We start from the raw sequence: 18,062 nt of genomic DNA, 5'->3' as shown, positions 1-18,062 counted from the left end.
TTAAGCTTTAATTTCATGTCTCATTCAGCCTCTAATTCAAATCCATGAATTTATGGTGATTTTCTAAATTCATGTTACTGCTGCTGTCCTGAGCAGGTTTATCACAATTTTACTCTTCTGACATATCCTTTCAGCACTTCATAATATCATATCCATTTGGCAACATATCATATCAATAACTTACCTATACTTCATAATAACCATTAGGCTATATGCATAAAGATTTACAATAGAGTTATGATTCTTTTAATATGTGCTTAACATATCATACTCAATCACATTATAGGCTTTAATACTTAAAACTTACCTCGATCGCTAATGTACGTCAATTCCGACTATTCGACCAATTTCCCTTTTTCCACGATCCGACTTTGTTTCCTTGAGTTCTTGAGCTAATGAACCAAATTTAAACTTATCACATCACTATTGTGTAAAACCACATTCGATTATATTATAATTCGGTTAGCAAGAAATACACTTATTCCTTATAACATTTAGCTTCGAGATCACCACCTCAATCATCTCAAGTACCAAACATGCATTAATACTCTCTTAGTACAATTTCGTTACTTTAACTAAATACTAAACATATCCTTTTGCTTACCTATACACATCCGCATTTTAACTCATACCAATCATAACAAATAGCATAATATTTGTTAACATATAAAATTATGGTTGACATTACATCATTTACTTCCACTAACCATTTAAGCATAACCTAAGCGCATACATTGCATTGACAAACCAAACCAAAATATCCAATACATAGTCAAACATATAATTGTTATTTCACTCCTTTTCGAACTAATTTATAAAATGCATTCTCAAAGCCATAGCATATCATACATGAAACTTACCAAAGATGAATTAATCATAAGCTATTTATAGTACCTTAACCAAACACAACAACTAACTTCACACATATTTTTTTCTATGCAAATACCAAAGCCGAATCAGCTAAATATACTTATGAATATATATATCATCATCGAAATCACCTAAGCTTAGACATCATTTCTTAATTCCAAGCAAGTTGCCGAATGCAACCTTACTAAATTTTCATGAATTCAAATCATGGATTCAATATACCATTACCATGAAATCAACAACCAAAAATTCATAGACAATTTAGGAAAAATCACATAAAATCGTAACACAAAAGGCATTCATCTAACACTTGATTTTTAAATTCTAACATCAAACTCAAATTTCTTAGCTCATCAACTCATGGCCGAACATCAATTATTCACCAAAACAAATTTTAACTCATGGGTTTTAGAGAAAATTAAGTAAGGGATTCAATGATACTAAAAATTAACAAAACAACTTGAATTTCACCTTGAATTGTTGCTTCCAAATGGCCGAAACTTCAAAGCCACAAATTTTATTTTCTTTCTCCTTTGTTCGGCCTCCAAGATGAACTACATGCATGTTCTCTTTTTTTTTTCTTTCTAATCTCAAGTTACGGCAATGGTAGAGTGAGGATGAACCACCTTTGTTTTTATCACCCATTTCTTCTTTTAATTATTCTTTCTTCCATAATATAAAGCCACTAACTATTATCATGCTAAAATGAAATGCATATAATATCTATCAACTATCATTATGGCCGGCCACTAATTAAAAGTGGTCCATTTGACATGCAAGTCCCTCATGTCAATAACTCATGCATTATTTGGCCACTTTAAATTTCACCTATCACATTATCAAGTCTTATCACATGGGTCCTTTCTTATAAATTAACACCGCCTTGATAAAAATCAAGGCACGAAATATTCACACATACAAATTCCACATACAATAAGCACAGAATATAACATCTAATTATTTTTGTGACTCGGTTTCATGGTCCCGAAACCACTTTCCGACTAGGGTCACTTTAGGGGTGTCACAATCCAGATATCCAACATTAGTTTAATGGATTTACTAGTGAATTTTTATATTGAGATTGAACAGAGACTCGACTTTAGGGGTGTCACAACTCTCCCCCCTTTAGGGATTTTCGTCCTCGAAAATTGGATAACGTCCTCTTATTGAATTATATTCATATAAACATTAGCTCATCGATAGCTATTGTAATTCATTATTGATTTCGCATCGATCTATAAAATCATTTTCTTATTTAAAACAAATACATAAACATTTCTACAAGTATGCACAAATATCTCATTTTCTTGATTTCATAAGCAATAATCACTTAATTTAATTCATAAATGCATTTCAAACACACATTAAGCACATATTAACATGTATAATTCACATCATCAACCCACATATTTGTAACCCACATTTTCATTCATGTATAAGCTGTAACCCAACCGAAAGTACACATATACTCAATATTCGACTTAACTCATTTCCAAAAGAAAAGTCAACTTCCACGTACCTGAACATTTAGTTCATTTAGCACATTCAATCATAGTTAACGTTACCCGTATACAGTCGAATAGGCATAAAGCCTAATGTAATACACTAGCTTGAGATTTATTCTAGCGCATAACTCGTATATCCAAAATTATCAACATTCATCAAAAATTCTTTCAAACTTTCGAATGTCGAAACTTAATCAAAATAATTTCTTGAACAAGATTAAAAAAATAGTGTCCATTCAGCAATAGCACATATAACTCTTACAATGCCATATCCTAGATATGGTCTTACATATTCTCACATATCGAGTCAATGCCATGTCCCAGACATGGTCTTACACACTATCTCAAATCAATGCCTTCGTCCCAAACGAGGTCTTACATGAATTCCACTTCACACACTTAGTGCTCACTGACCGATCTCGCACTCATAGTGCTCGGTTAAAGGAAATTCGCACACACACAGTGCCTCTAATTATTCACATACATAGTGCTCTTATGCATTCGTTAATACACATTGATATGACTTAACCAAGTCTATAAACATCATGTATGTGCACTTTTAAACATATCATCTCATTTAAATTTGAATTCGTATAGTAATGAATACTTAAACTTTGCTCAAATTACCGGCACGAAGCCTACTAGGCACGAAGGCCCGAATACATGTCACCAGCATGATTGCTCTTCGGGACCTAGCCCGGATATAACACCAGCACGAATGCTCTTCGGAACTTAGTCCGGATACCTCACTAGCACGAATGCTCTTCGAATTTAGCCCGGATTTAGTAACTCGCACCAATGCCTTCGGGTCTTAGCCCGGATATATCAACTTGCACAATTGCCTTCGGGTCTTAGCCCGAATATATCAATTCGCACAAATGCCTTCGGGTCTTAGCCCGGATATAATCACTAGCTCAATTGCCTTCGGGACTTAGCCCGGATATCATTCAAATGCTCACGCACACATATATCAACAATCATGACACATCCATATTTCACTTTCGTTACTAAGGCTCAAACACAAAGCATTTATTAAACCTTTCCAATTTCAGCTCAATAGCCACACACAAAGAGCATGATTTCAATTGGCTTTATAACATAGTAGGGTCATTACTCGAAGACTTACCCCTTTCCACTGTCCGAAATCGACTCGGTAAGGTCGCACCCTTAATGTAAATAATTGATAGAAATATATATATAGTGGGTTCGCACACATAGTGCTTAATAATCAACCACGCACACTTAGTGCCATGTACTTTAAACTCGCACACTTAGTGCCATGCATTTCAAGCCCGCACACTTAGTGCCAATCTCACAACCGTGAATACTTATTGCCCGCACACTTAGTGCCAATCTCGCAACCGTGAACACTTATTGCCCGCACACTTAGTGCCAATCTCGCAACCGTGAACACTGATTGCCCGCACACTTAGTGCCAATCTCACAACCTTGAACACTTATTGCCCGCACACTTAGTGCTGAAAACCAACCACTCTATACGCTTCACTGCCTTTTTACATTCGACAATTTCGTCTCTACATACATATACACATATAGCAATACACATTAGTATATCATTTACATTACTTGAATACAAACACAACATGCTTATCGACCATTCAACTTCCAGTTCCATAGCCACATACAAAAATCACATTTATAGTCATAACACTCTTTCAAAACTGCATCACTTATACCTTTATAATTCAATCCAAATCGAAATTCAAATACGAGTACATGATACGTACCTGATCAACTTAATAATTTAGGCATATCTAAGTGAAGTTATATCGCAAATTCTCAAAGTCAGAAGCTTGCTACAGCTCGATCGGGATCAAGATTCATTGCAATACAGCAAACACATTTTAATAGTCAAAAATCATCACACTATCATTTTATCACTTTATGGCATGTATAAATAGACTCACGCGTGCTACGTTAGTCCTAGAATCGACTAAACCGTAGCTCTGATACCAATAAAATTGTAACACCCCATACCCGAGACCGTTGCCGGAGTCGGACACGAGGGGTTCACAGACTAAATTCGCTTACTATCGCAGTCCATTTTAAAATTTTCCAGGCAGTTGGCTAACTGCGACACTGTCACCTTAAAATCATATCTTGAGTTTCACAACTCGAAAATCAGTTTCGTAATTTTTTCCTGAAACTAGACTCATATGCCCATCTACATATTTTTTTCTAGAATTTTTGGTCAGGCCAATTAGTACATTTTATTAGTCAAAGTCTCCCATGTTACAGGGATCGACTACACTGACCTTTGCGCATTACGACTTGGATATCTCCCTGCACAGGGCTTCAATACTGATGCCGTTTGTTTCTATAGAAACTAGACTCAGAGAGGAATCCATACATATATGGCATAACTCCTAATTATCTCTGGTTAATTTATAATGAATTTCCAAAGTCGGAACAGGGAATCCAGAAACCGTTCTGGCCCTGTCTCACGAGAACCTGAATATCTCTTAACATACTGTCCATATGATCATTTCGTTACTTTCCTATGAAAATAGATTCATCAAGTTTCGTTTACATAATTTATTCACTATTTAATTCCAATCCTACTATTTTTAGTGATTTTCCAAATCTACATCACTGCTGCTGCCAGCATCTGCCTTTAAGGTAGACTTTACCTATTTCATAGTTTCCATGATTCAACTAGCCCTTTTTGCATAAATAGCACAAATCATGATAGCAATTAACCATTCCATACCAAATGATTATAACATTATGCTCGAACATATATAAGCCATTTTCGCATGGCTATATACATTAACCAAAATATTCTTCCGCCACTAGTCTATTTTATACATGCCATAAGACAATCCGAAACATAGCAGTACCAAACAGTGGATAGTGATAGTGTGACTAGTTGCTGACGATCCCCGAGCCTGTAGCTTCGCAATGAGATCTATAAAACAGAGGAAACAGAGTAAACGGAGTAAGCATTACAATGCTTAGTAAGTTTTAAGCAGTGTCAACAGATAACAATCAAATTATAACATAGTTGTTCGTATTTTTATTTCACTCTTCCTTCGGGCATACCATCCCTTTACCGAATCTGCACATCTCATCATATACAATAGGCAGATAAACTTTCACATAAAAGTGAGCTCATGTGACATAGATATATCGTATGATTTCACATCACCTCTCACACTGATCCGATGTCACATAATCATAGGAATAGTCTCATAGATTGCTCTCGTATGCATCACATAACTACCTTATGATTTAGTGCAAATCAAGCTCACATATAAACTTGGAGTACATACCTGTTTAACCTTTCGCATTGAATATATTTATAAGCAATTCTTATTACGAAGTCTTACCCGGACATAATCTCCACATGAAGTTATCGGGTCTTACCCGGACAAAATCCCCACACGTAGTCATCGGGTCTTTAGAGCTCGATATAGTACAAGCACGAAGCTTAAGGACATTAATCAGTGATAATATTCTCGCATAAAGCCTGCGGGGTTTTAACCCGGATATAGTATTGACACAAATGCCCTTCGGGACTTATCACATTTATGCACTTTCACATCCATCACATTGGCCACTCGGCCCTGTCACATATATACACTTTCACATTCATCACATCGGCCATTAAGCCTTATCACGCATATACACTTTCACATTCATCACATCGGCCATTAAGCCTTATCACATATATATACACTTTCACATTCATCACATCGGCTATTAGGCCTTATCGTACATATACACTTTCACATTCATCACATCGGCCATTAAGCCTTATCACATATATATACACTTTCACATTCATCACATCGGCCATTAGGCCTTATCACATATATACACTTTCACATTCATCACATCGGCCATTAGGCCTTATCACAATTTAGAATTCACATATGGGTTTAATCAATAGCTTATAAGCAACTAAAACAAGTTTATCAAGGTTTACAACACAATCTCAAATTCAGCACAAGCTGTTTTTCCTGAGCAATAGTCACTAAATTATTTATAACTGGAGCTACAAAACTCCAAATCACTTTCCGTAAATTTTTCCTGAATATAGACTCGTATGTCTTCCATCCATAAAATTTCCAGAATTTTAGGTTTGGCCAATCAATACCAGATTTTTTCTTAAAGTTTTCCCCTGTTTCACTGCTTGACTAATATGACCACTCTTCACTACGAATCAAATTTCTCATTATCAGAAATTCCTTTGCTTACACGGTTTCTTTTATAAGAAACTAGACTCATTAAGCTTTAATTTCATGTCTCATTCAGCCTCTAATTCAAATCCATGAATTTATGGTGATTTTCTAAATTCATGTTACTGCTGCTGTCCTGAGCAGGTTTATCACAATTTTACTCTTCTGACATATCCTTTCAGCACTTCATAATATCATATCCATTTGGCAACATATCATATCAATAACTTACCTATACTTCATAATAACCATTAGGCTATATGCATAAAGATTTACAATAGAGTTATGATTCTTTTAATATGTGCTTAACATATCATACTCAATCACATTATAGGCTTTAATACTTAAAACTTACCTCGATCGCTAATGTACGTCAATTCCGACTATTCGACCAATTTCCCTTTTTCCACGATCCGACTTTGTTTCCTTGAGTTCTTGAGCTAATGAACCAAATTTAAACTTATCACATCACTATTGTGTAAAACCACATTCGATTATATTATAATTCGGTTAGCAAGAAATACACTTATTCCTTATAACATTTAGCTTCGAGATCACCACCTCAATCATCTCAAGTACCAAACATGCATTAATACTCTCTTAGTACAATTTCGTTACTTTAACTAAATACTAAACATATCCTTTTGCTTACCTATACACATCCGCATTTTAACTCATACCAATCATAACAAATAGCATAATATTTGTTAACATATAAAATTATGGTTGACATTACATCATTTACTTCCACTAACCATTTAAGCATAACCTAAGCGCATACATTGCATTGACAAACCAAACCAAAATATCCAATACATAGTCAAACATATAATTGTTATTTCACTCCTTTTCGAACTAATTTATAAAATGCATTCTCAAAGCCATAGCATATCATACATGAAACTTACCAAAGATGAATTAATCATAAGCTATTTATAGTACCTTAACCAAACACAACAACTAACTTCACACATATTTTTTTCTATGCAAATACCAAAGCCGAATCAGCTAAATATACTTATGAATATATATATCATCATCGAAATCACCTAAGCTTAGACATCATTTCTTAATTCCAAGCAAGTTGCCGAATGCAACCTTACTAAATTTTCATGAATTCAAATCATGGATTCAATATACCATTACCATGAAATCAACAACCAAAAATTCATAGACAATTTAGGAAAAATCACATAAAATCGTAACACAAAAGGCATTCATCTAACACTTGATTTTTAAATTCTAACATCAAACTCAAATTTCTTAGCTCATCAACTCATGGCCGAACATCAATTATTCACCAAAACAAATTTTAACTCATGGGTTTTAGAGAAAATTAAGTAAGGGATTCAATGATACTAAAAATTAACAAAACAACTTGAATTTCACCTTGAATTGTTGCTTCCAAATGGCCGAAACTTCAAAGCCACAAATTTTATTTTCTTTCTCCTTTGTTCGGCCTCCAAGATGAACTACATGCATGTTCTCTTTTTTTTTTCTTTCTAATCTCAAGTTACGGCAATGGTAGAGTGAGGATGAACCACCTTTGTTTTTATCACCCATTTCTTCTTTTAATTATTCTTTCTTCCATAATATAAAGCCACTAACTATTATCATGCTAAAATGAAATGCATATAATATCTATCAACTATCATTATGGCCGGCCACTAATTAAAAGTGGTCCATTTGACATGCAAGTCCCTCATGTCAATAACTCATGCATTATTTGGCCACTTTAAATTTCACCTATCACATTATCAAGTCTTATCACATGGGTCCTTTCTTATAAATTAACACCGCCTTGATAAAAATCAAGGCACGAAATATTCACACATACAAATTCCACATACAATAAGCACAGAATATAACATCTAATTATTTTTGTGACTCGGTTTCGTGGTCCCGAAACCACTTTCCGACTAGGGTCACTTTAGGGGTGTCACAATCCAGATATCCAACATTAGTTTAATGGATTTACTAGTGAATTTTTATATTGAGATTGAACAGAGACTCGACTTACCACCACTGAATCACCCTCCGAGAACAACATTGGCCAAAAGATACGTAATTCACTGCGCAAAGCCTCCTCCTACGACATTATTTGCAGAAGAACACATTACTAGAATAATCGTTACAAAGTCATGACAAGAAAAGAGGAGAAGATTTACTAATAACGAGCCCAAAAGCCGAATGACAATTCACAGAAACTTGGAAGTAAATAGGAGATTAAAACAAGAAAATAATAGTAAGGGAATGGAAGGGACGGCGGTAAATGAGAATAAAGAATCGAAAAGAAAAGGGAAGGAAAAACGTGAAGAAGGAAAGTAACAGCGAAAAATGTCAGATAGGGAAAATTTGGGGAAAAAATCAAAACTGCTTTGACACTCTCAACTACCCACTACACCACAACTTAAACCTTTCAGTATTTCAATTTCAGTCAAACTCTACTACGCCACACATCCAAAGTAAAAAAAATTACCTATTTAAGGATTCGAAAACAGGACCTCCAACATATCAACACACCACTTAACCACCAGACCAGCAGGCCCATTCTAATATAAATTTATCAATAATTAAACATAAGCCTATTGAGCAAGATTAAGGCTTTATTCAGGAAAAATCTCAAAATTTGCCACATGAAAGGCTTGAACTTGGAACCTCCCACACACACCCAGAACACTTAACCACTGAACCAAATACACAGTTTTGTCATATTCTAACTAAAACAAAACCATAAAATTTGAGGCGTTACATAATCACTCTCACTTCGGTCAATCAACCTTCCTAGGTTTTTAGTTAGTGACCATTCTAAAGGCAGACATTCCTACCCAAATATCAAACATTCAATTAAATGCAAAATAAAAGAGAAATGAAATAGTTGCTCAGAAATCAAAAAATCTTGACTGGATGGTTGATTTCTTAAACCCATGAAGAATAATTGATTATGCTTTGGCCAAAATCAGAACGAAAATAAAAGAACAAATAAATTGAAAAGAAACTTTAATTAAAAAATAACAAAGTATTGAACAACTTAAAAGAATCTAAAAATCTATTCTAAAACTCTAACAATTTATGAAAATAACTAAGAATAACTTTAAAACCCTCTTAATCTATTCTCAAAGCTAATATTTATATCTATAAAAAAAGAGCTAATATTTATAGTGTTAATTATGATCTATTTAGGTCAATTACAAACTACTTAACAGGTTAAATGAGATTGTGTGGACGAAAACACCCTTGAGAAATTACTAGTCTTGTCGAACCAATGTCACGACACCCTATAATTGGTGTCATTACTGGCAGAATACTTGGCCTTGAACCCCTCAGGTAGAATGTCTTAACTTTTCTTCTATGATGTCGCGACATTGACTCTAGTAGCTTGCCTTGTGGATTTGAGTTGGAAAATCGACTAAGTTTTGAGGCTTACTTCACTGTTGCAACTTTCTCCTTGAATGTTGTGATATCCATAGAAGTCTACTGACTCTTCGGCTTAAGTTGTTGTCTTGCACACTCAATCAACTTGCTAGTTCATCCTTAGGCCATCAACCTAAAAGGTCATAAAATAGCACCAAAAGTTCAATTTATTCAATTCAACCTTAAAACTAAATAATCCTAAAAATGAACATAAAAGACATAAAACTACTCGAATACAAGCCCTTAAGTAGTGAAAAGAGCTTAATTTGCCACAATAAATTATGGCAGACCAGAAGGCTTGTCTCAAATAGCTCTTATAATGAAGCTTTATTTCTAGTTTCCAATGCATGTGGTACACAACTATAGAGGCACAATTTTCCTCATTATCCTTTCACTAATGCTTATTATGTTTGGTTCTGTTGAGGATAGAAAGAAATTTTTAACTTGGGTCCTTGGAACTTTGACAAATCTTTTTTTGTTATGACCAAGTACATCAAAGGTTGCCTTCTTATTGATTATCATTTGACTAATGTTCCTTTTTTGTTACATTTTTATAATTCCCCCACACTTAGGTGTGCTGAGTTATAGCACATCAACTCAGGGGTTCTATAGGATGAGGCCATGGCTGTTATTTGGAGAGACAAAAAAGGGGGGCTAGCGAAGAATATATTTGGGTTTGAATTTAGATGGATATCTTTAAGCCATTATAAAGAGTTGTCAAGCTTACAAGGCTCGAGGGTGTTGAACAGATGGCTTTAGTTAAATATGAAAGGCTCCAAAACTTCTATTATGGTTGCGATCTCATTTGCCGCACTTTGGAGTCATATCCAACTATAGAGGTGAATGTGAGATTCACAACAAACACCATGATTAAGATAACTAAGTAAAATATATATATTACATCATATAAGAAAAAATAATGAAAAAAAAATGAGAGGGAAACTTGGAAAATAAATTAAAAGAGAGAGAAAGACACTAAAAAAATGAGAATAAAGGTGGTAAAATTGTAATTTTTTAAACCTAATAAATATTAAATATATAGGAGGGCAATTTTAAAATTACCTCAAGGGAATTTTCATGCTAAACCTAACCCGACCTGACTCAATTATGTCTTAAAATTAGCATGGCCTAAAACTCGATTTCGAAAAAACCAACCTTATCAAATCAGATCGACTCGTAACCCGTCAATTTTGAGTTTTTTTTTTTTCATTGGAGGCTTTGAACTTCTTCACTATAATAATAGTTAAACAAATATAACTATTTTATTAGAAAAGACTAATGAACTAAAAATGAATTTCGATAAATATAGAGCGAATATAAAAAACCAAATAATGCCTTCAAAGGGAAAAGTGATATTTTCATGATTTAATTTAATTTATTTTTACATATTTCTTAAATCATTTATAAAATCCTTTAGGATATGTCTAGATGAGAGATTTGTAGAACAAATTTCATTTTTAAAAATGAATTTAGTTGTTTTTTGTAAAAACATGGGAGAATTTTAAATTTTGTGAATAATTTTGAAAAGGGATTTCAGTAGCGCAATTTAATTTTTCAAATTCTTTATAAAGAGATGGTCTTTCAAAATCTTCTTAATTTTTATTTCATTTAATACATATAGCCCAACTTTAAAAAAAACTTAAATTTTAAAAATACTTTTTATTTAATTCTAATATATATTTTTTAAAATTTTATTCTATTAAAATATTTATTATTTTTAAAAATATAATAATATCCATATTGAATATTTTTATACTATTTATTTTTAATATAATTATTCTTCTTTTATAATTATTTTTAATTCATAAAATTCCAATAACTTAATTTTTTTTTAATTAATTATTTTATCCGAACAAAACAATTATAAATGTTAGCATTTTGATTTGATGAATTTTAAAATGCTAGCATTGTTAGGTTGTTAAGATCTACAAAGTACTTGAAACACTACAAGAAAATAGGGCTATAGCGGCATTTTTAGTGGCGTTTAGCCAAAAAACGCCCCACAGATTAGCTAAAAAACTGAGTAATAGCGGCGTTTTTGCTCAAAACGCCGCTAAAACTGAGTAATAGCGGCGTTTTTGGTCCAAACGCCGCTAAAAACTTAGAAATAGCGGCGTTTTTAGTCCAAACGCCGCTAAAACTGAGTAATAGCGGCGTTTTCTAAGAAAACGCCGCAAATAGTTGATATATAGCACCATTTTTTATCCAAACGCCATAAAAAGTTGAGCAGCCATTTTCGAGTACGATAACCGACACTCATTCCAATTTGCTCCGATTTACTTTTCATATTATTTTCTTATTTTTGTTTTGAATTTGATTTTATTTTGATATTTGAAACTGATTTTATAAAAAATATAAACTACACACCATTTACTTAGCTATGAGAAAGTTTCATTTTAGTTACTTAACTATGAAAAGTTACAAATTGATTACTAAACTATTTAGAAATTTTCATTTAAGTTATCAAGCTGTTAAAATCGACGCTGTGAGATCTAAACCCCTAAACCTTAACAAATTAAACCCTAAATTGTAAAAACATATATATATAAACCCTAAATAGTACTAATTATCTATAGACCCTAAACTCTAAATCCCAAAAAATATTCACATATGGATGTTGATGTGTATATACATAGATATTAATGTAAAAGCGCTTATATTGTATTATAATAAATTGTGGAAGTAATACGTACTTAGTATTGATTAAATTTATTTTGGGTTTAGGGTTGAATATGTAAGGTTTAAGGTTTACGTACGATTTAGGTTTTTATGGTTTAGGGTTTAATGGTCATCATGTTAAGTTTATGGTTTGTTATTTTAGATTTGGGTTTAATAATTTAATTTTGTTGTTTGTGTGGTTTACCATTTAGGGTTTAAGGTCTTAATTAGTACATGTTTAGAGTATTATATATGTTTATAGTATTATATATGGTTTTAGGGTAAGGAGTATTGATAAAATGAGAAAAAATCAAATTATTTTAGGGTTTAAACAAGTAATAAAAATCTTGACGTTTATGGTTTACGAATTTAGGGTATATGGAATTAGGGTTTAGACTTTAAAATTTAGGGTTTAAGGTATTTGAGTTTATGGTTTAGTTTATAAGGTATTCGGGGGTTTACAAATTAAATATATTGTTAGAAGCAAAACAAAAATTAATTTAAAGTAATTTAATAAATAATTAAACTATAAATATTTATTACTATTTAAGGTATTAGCGGCGTTTTAGACAAAAACGCCACAAACAATCATATTACTTAAAAAAGTGGTCCATTTGACATGCAAGTCCCTCATGTCAATAACTCATGCATTATTTGGCCACTTTAAATTTCACCTATCACATTATCAAGTCTTATCACATGGGTCCTTTCTTATAAATTAACACCGCCTTGATAAAAATCAAGGCACGAAATATTCACACATACAAATTCCACATACAATAAGCACAGAATATAACATCTAATTATTTTTGTGACTCGGTTTCGTGGTCCCGAAACCACTTTCCGACTAGGGTCACTTTAGGGGTGTCACAATCCAGATATCCAACATTAGTTTAATGGATTTACTAGTGAATTTTTATATTGAGATTGAACAGAGACTCGACTTACCACCACTGAATCACCCTCCGAGAACAACATTGGCCAAAAGATACGTAATTCACTGCGCAAAGCCTCCTCCTACGACATTATTTGCAGAAGAACACATTACTAGAATAATCGTTACAAAGTCATGACAAGAAAAGAGGAGAAGATTTACTAATAACGAGCCCAAAAGCCGAATGACAATTCACAGAAACTTGGAAGTAAATAGGAGATTAAAACAAGAAAATAATAGTAAGGGAATGGAAGGGACGGCGGTAAATGAGAATAAAAGAATCGAAAAAGAAAAGGGAAGGAAAAACGTGAAGAAGGAAAGTAACAGCGAAAAATGTCAGATAGGGAAAATTTGGGGAAAAAAATCAAAACTGCTTTGACACTCTCAACTACCCACTACACCACAACTTAAACCTTTCAGTATTTCAATTTCAGTCAAACTCTACTACGCCACACATCCAAAGTAAAAAAAATTACCTATTTAAGGATTCGAAAACAGGACCTCCAACATATCAACACACCACTTAACCACCAGACCAGCAGGCCCATTCTAATATAAATTTATCAATAATTAAACATAAGCCTATTGAGCAAGATTAAGGCTTTATTCAGGAAAAATCTCAAAATTTGCCACATGAAAGGCTTGAACTTGGAACCTCCCACACACACCCAGAACACTTAACCACTGAACCAAATACACAGTTTTGTCATATTCTAACTAAAACAAAACCATAAAATTTGAGGCGTTACATAATCACTCTCACTTCGGTCAATCAACCTTCCTAGGTTTTTAGTTAGTGACCATTCTAAAGGCAGACATTCCTACCCAAATATCAAACATTCAATTAAATGCAAAATAAAAGAGAAATGAAATAGTTGCTCAGAAATCAAAAAATCTTGACTGGATGGTTGATTTCTTAAACCCATGAAGAATAATTGATTATGCTTTGGCCAAAATCAGAACGAAAAATAAAAGAACAAATAAATTGAAAAGAAACTTTAATTAAAAAATAACAAAGTATTGAACAACTTAAAAGAATCTAAAAATCTATTCTAAAACTCTAACAATTTATGAAAATAACTAAGAATAACTTTAAAACCCTCTTAATCTATTCTCAAAAGCTAATATTTATATCTATAAAAAAAAGAGCTAATATTTATAGTGTTAATTATGATCTATTTAGGTCAATTACAAACTACTTAACAGGTTAAATGAGATTGTGTGGACGAAAACACCCTTGAGAAATTACTAGTCTTGTCGAACCAATGTCACGACACCCTATAATTGGTGTCATTACTGGCAGAATACTTGGCCTTGAACCCCTCAGGTAGAATGTCTTAACTTTTCTTCTATGATGTCGCGACATTGACTCTAGTAGCTTGCCTTGTGGATTTGAGTTGGAAAATCGACTAAGTTTTGAGGCTTACTTCACTGTTGCAACTTTCTCCTTGAATGTTGTGATATCCATAGAAGTCTACTGACTCTTCGGCTTAAGTTGTTGTCTTGCACACTCAATCAACTTGCTAGTTCATCCTTAGGCCATCAACCTAAAAGGTCATAAAATAGCACCAAAAGTTCAATTTATTCAATTCAACCTTAAAACTAAATAATCCTAAAAATGAACATAAAAGACATAAAACTACTCGAATACAAGCCCTTAAGTAGTGAAAAGAGCTTAATTTGCCACAATAAATTATGGCAGACCAGAAGGCTTGTCTCAAATAGCTCTTATAATGAAGCTTTATTTCTAGTTTCCAATGCATGTGGTACACAACTATAGAGGCACAATTTTCCTCATTATCCTTTCACTAATGCTTATTATGTTTGGTTCTGTTGAGGATAGAAAGAAATTTTTAACTTGGGTCCTTGGAACTTTGACAAATCTTTTTTTGTTATGACCAAGTACATCAAAGGTTGCCTTCTTATTGATTATCATTTGACTAATGTTCCTTTTTTGTTACATTTTTATAATTCCCCCACACTTAGGTGTGCTGAGTTATAGCACATCAACTCAGGGGTTCTATAGGATGAGGCCATGGCTGTTATTTGGAGAGACAAAAAAGGGGGGCTAGCGAAGAATATATTTGGGTTTGAATTTAGATGGATATCTTTAAGCCATTATAAAGAGTTGTCAAGCTTACAAGGCTCGAGGGTGTTGAACAGATGGCTTTAGTTAAATATGAAAGGCTCCAAAACTTCTATTATGGTTGCGATCTCATTTGCCGCACTTTGGAGTCATATCCAACTATAGAGGTGAATGTGAGATTCACAACAAACACCATGATTAAGATAACTAAGTAAAATATATATATTACATCATATAAGAAAAAATAATGAAAAAAAAATGAGAGGGAAACTTGGAAAATAAATTAAAAAGAGAGAGAAAGACACTAAAAAAATGAGAATAAAGGTGGTAAAATTGTAATTTTTTTAAACCTAATAAATATTAAATATATAGGAGGGCAATTTTAAAATTACCTCAAGGGAATTTTCATGCTAAACCTAACCCGACCTGACTCAATTATGTCTTAAAATTAGCATGGCCTAAAACTCGATTTCGAAAAAACCAACCTTATCAAATCAGATCGACTCGTAACCCGTCAATTTTGAGTTTTTTTTTTTTCATTGGAGGCTTTGAACTTCTTCACTATAATAATAGTTAAACAAATATAACTATTTTATTAGAAAAGACTAATGAACTAAAAATGAATTTCGATAAATATAGAGCGAATATAAAAAACCAAATAATGCCTTCAAAGGGAAAAGTGATATTTTCATGATTTAATTTAATTTATTTTTACATATTTCTTAAATCATTTATAAAATCCTTTAGGATATGTCTAGATGAGAGATTTGTAGAACAAATTTCATTTTTAAAAATGAATTTAGTTGTTTTTTGTAAAAACATGGGAGAATTTTAAATTTTGTGAATAATTTTGAAAAGGGATTTCAGTAGCGCAATTTAATTTTTCAAATTCTTTATAAAGAGATGGTCTTTCAAAATCTTCTTAATTTTTATTTCATTTAATACATATAGCCCAACTTTAAAAAAAACTTAAATTTTAAAAATACTTTTTTATTTAATTCTAATATATATTTTTTAAAATTTTATTCTATTAAAATATTTATTATTTTTAAAAATATAATAATATCCATATTGAATATTTTTATACTATTTATTTTTAATATAATTATTCTTCTTTTATAATTATTTTTAATTCATAAAATTCCAATAACTTAATTTTTTTTTAATTAATTATTTTATCCGAACAAAACAATTATAAATGTTAGCATTTTGATTTGATGAATTTTAAAATGCTAGCATTGTTAGGTTGTTAAGATCTACAAAGTACTTGAAACACTACAAGAAAATAGGGCTATAGCGGCATTTTTAGTGGCGTTTAGCCAAAAAACGCCCCACAGATTAGCTAAAAAACTGAGTAATAGCGGCGTTTTTGCTCAAAACGCCGCTAAAACTGAGTAATAGCGGCGTTTTTGGTCCAAACGCCGCTAAAAACTTAGAAATAGCGGCGTTTTTAGTCCAAACGCCGCTAAAACTGAGTAATAGCGGCGTTTTCTAAGAAAACGCCGCAAATAGTTGATATATAGCACCATTTTTTATCCAAACGCCATAAAAAGTTGAGCAGCCATTTTCGAGTACGATAACCGACACTCATTCCAATTTGCTCCGATTTACTTTTCATATTATTTTCTTATTTTTGTTTTGAATTTGATTTTATTTTGATATTTGAAACTGATTTTATAAAAAATATAAACTACACACCATTTACTTAGCTATGAGAAAGTTTCATTTTAGTTACTTAACTATGAAAAGTTACAAATTGATTACTAAACTATTTAGAAATTTTCATTTAAGTTATCAAGCTGTTAAAATCGACGCTGTGAGATCTAAACCCCTAAACCTTAACAAATTAAACCCTAAATTGTAAAAACATATATATATAAACCCTAAATAGTACTAATTATCTATAGACCCTAAACTCTAAATCCCAAAAAAATATTCACATATGGATGTTGATGTGTATATACATAGATATTAATGTAAAAGCGCTTATATTGTATTATAATAAATTGTGGAAGTAATACGTACTTAGTATTGATTAAATTTATTTTTGGGTTTAGGGTTGAATATGTAAGGTTTAAGGTTTACGTACGATTTAGGTTTTTTATGGTTTAGGGTTTAATGGTCATCATGTTAAGTTTATGGTTTGTTATTTTAGATTTGGGGTTTAATAATTTAAATTTTGTTGTTTGTGTGGTTTACCATTTAGGGTTTAAGGTCTTAATTAGTACATGTTTAGAGTATTATATATGTTTATAGTATTATATATGGTTTTAGGGTAAGGAGTATTGATAAAAATGAGAAAAAATCAAATTATTTTAGGGTTTAAACAAGTAATAAAAATCTTGACGTTTATGGTTTACGAATTTAGGGTATATGGAATTAGGGTTTAGACT

Source organism: Gossypium hirsutum, chromosome A09 (genome assembly GCF_007990345.1).
Source record: "Gossypium hirsutum isolate 1008001.06 chromosome A09, Gossypium_hirsutum_v2.1, whole genome shotgun sequence".
NCBI classification, from domain to species: Eukaryota; Viridiplantae; Streptophyta; class Magnoliopsida; order Malvales; family Malvaceae; genus Gossypium; species Gossypium hirsutum.
This window is presented reverse-complemented; position numbering follows the sequence as displayed.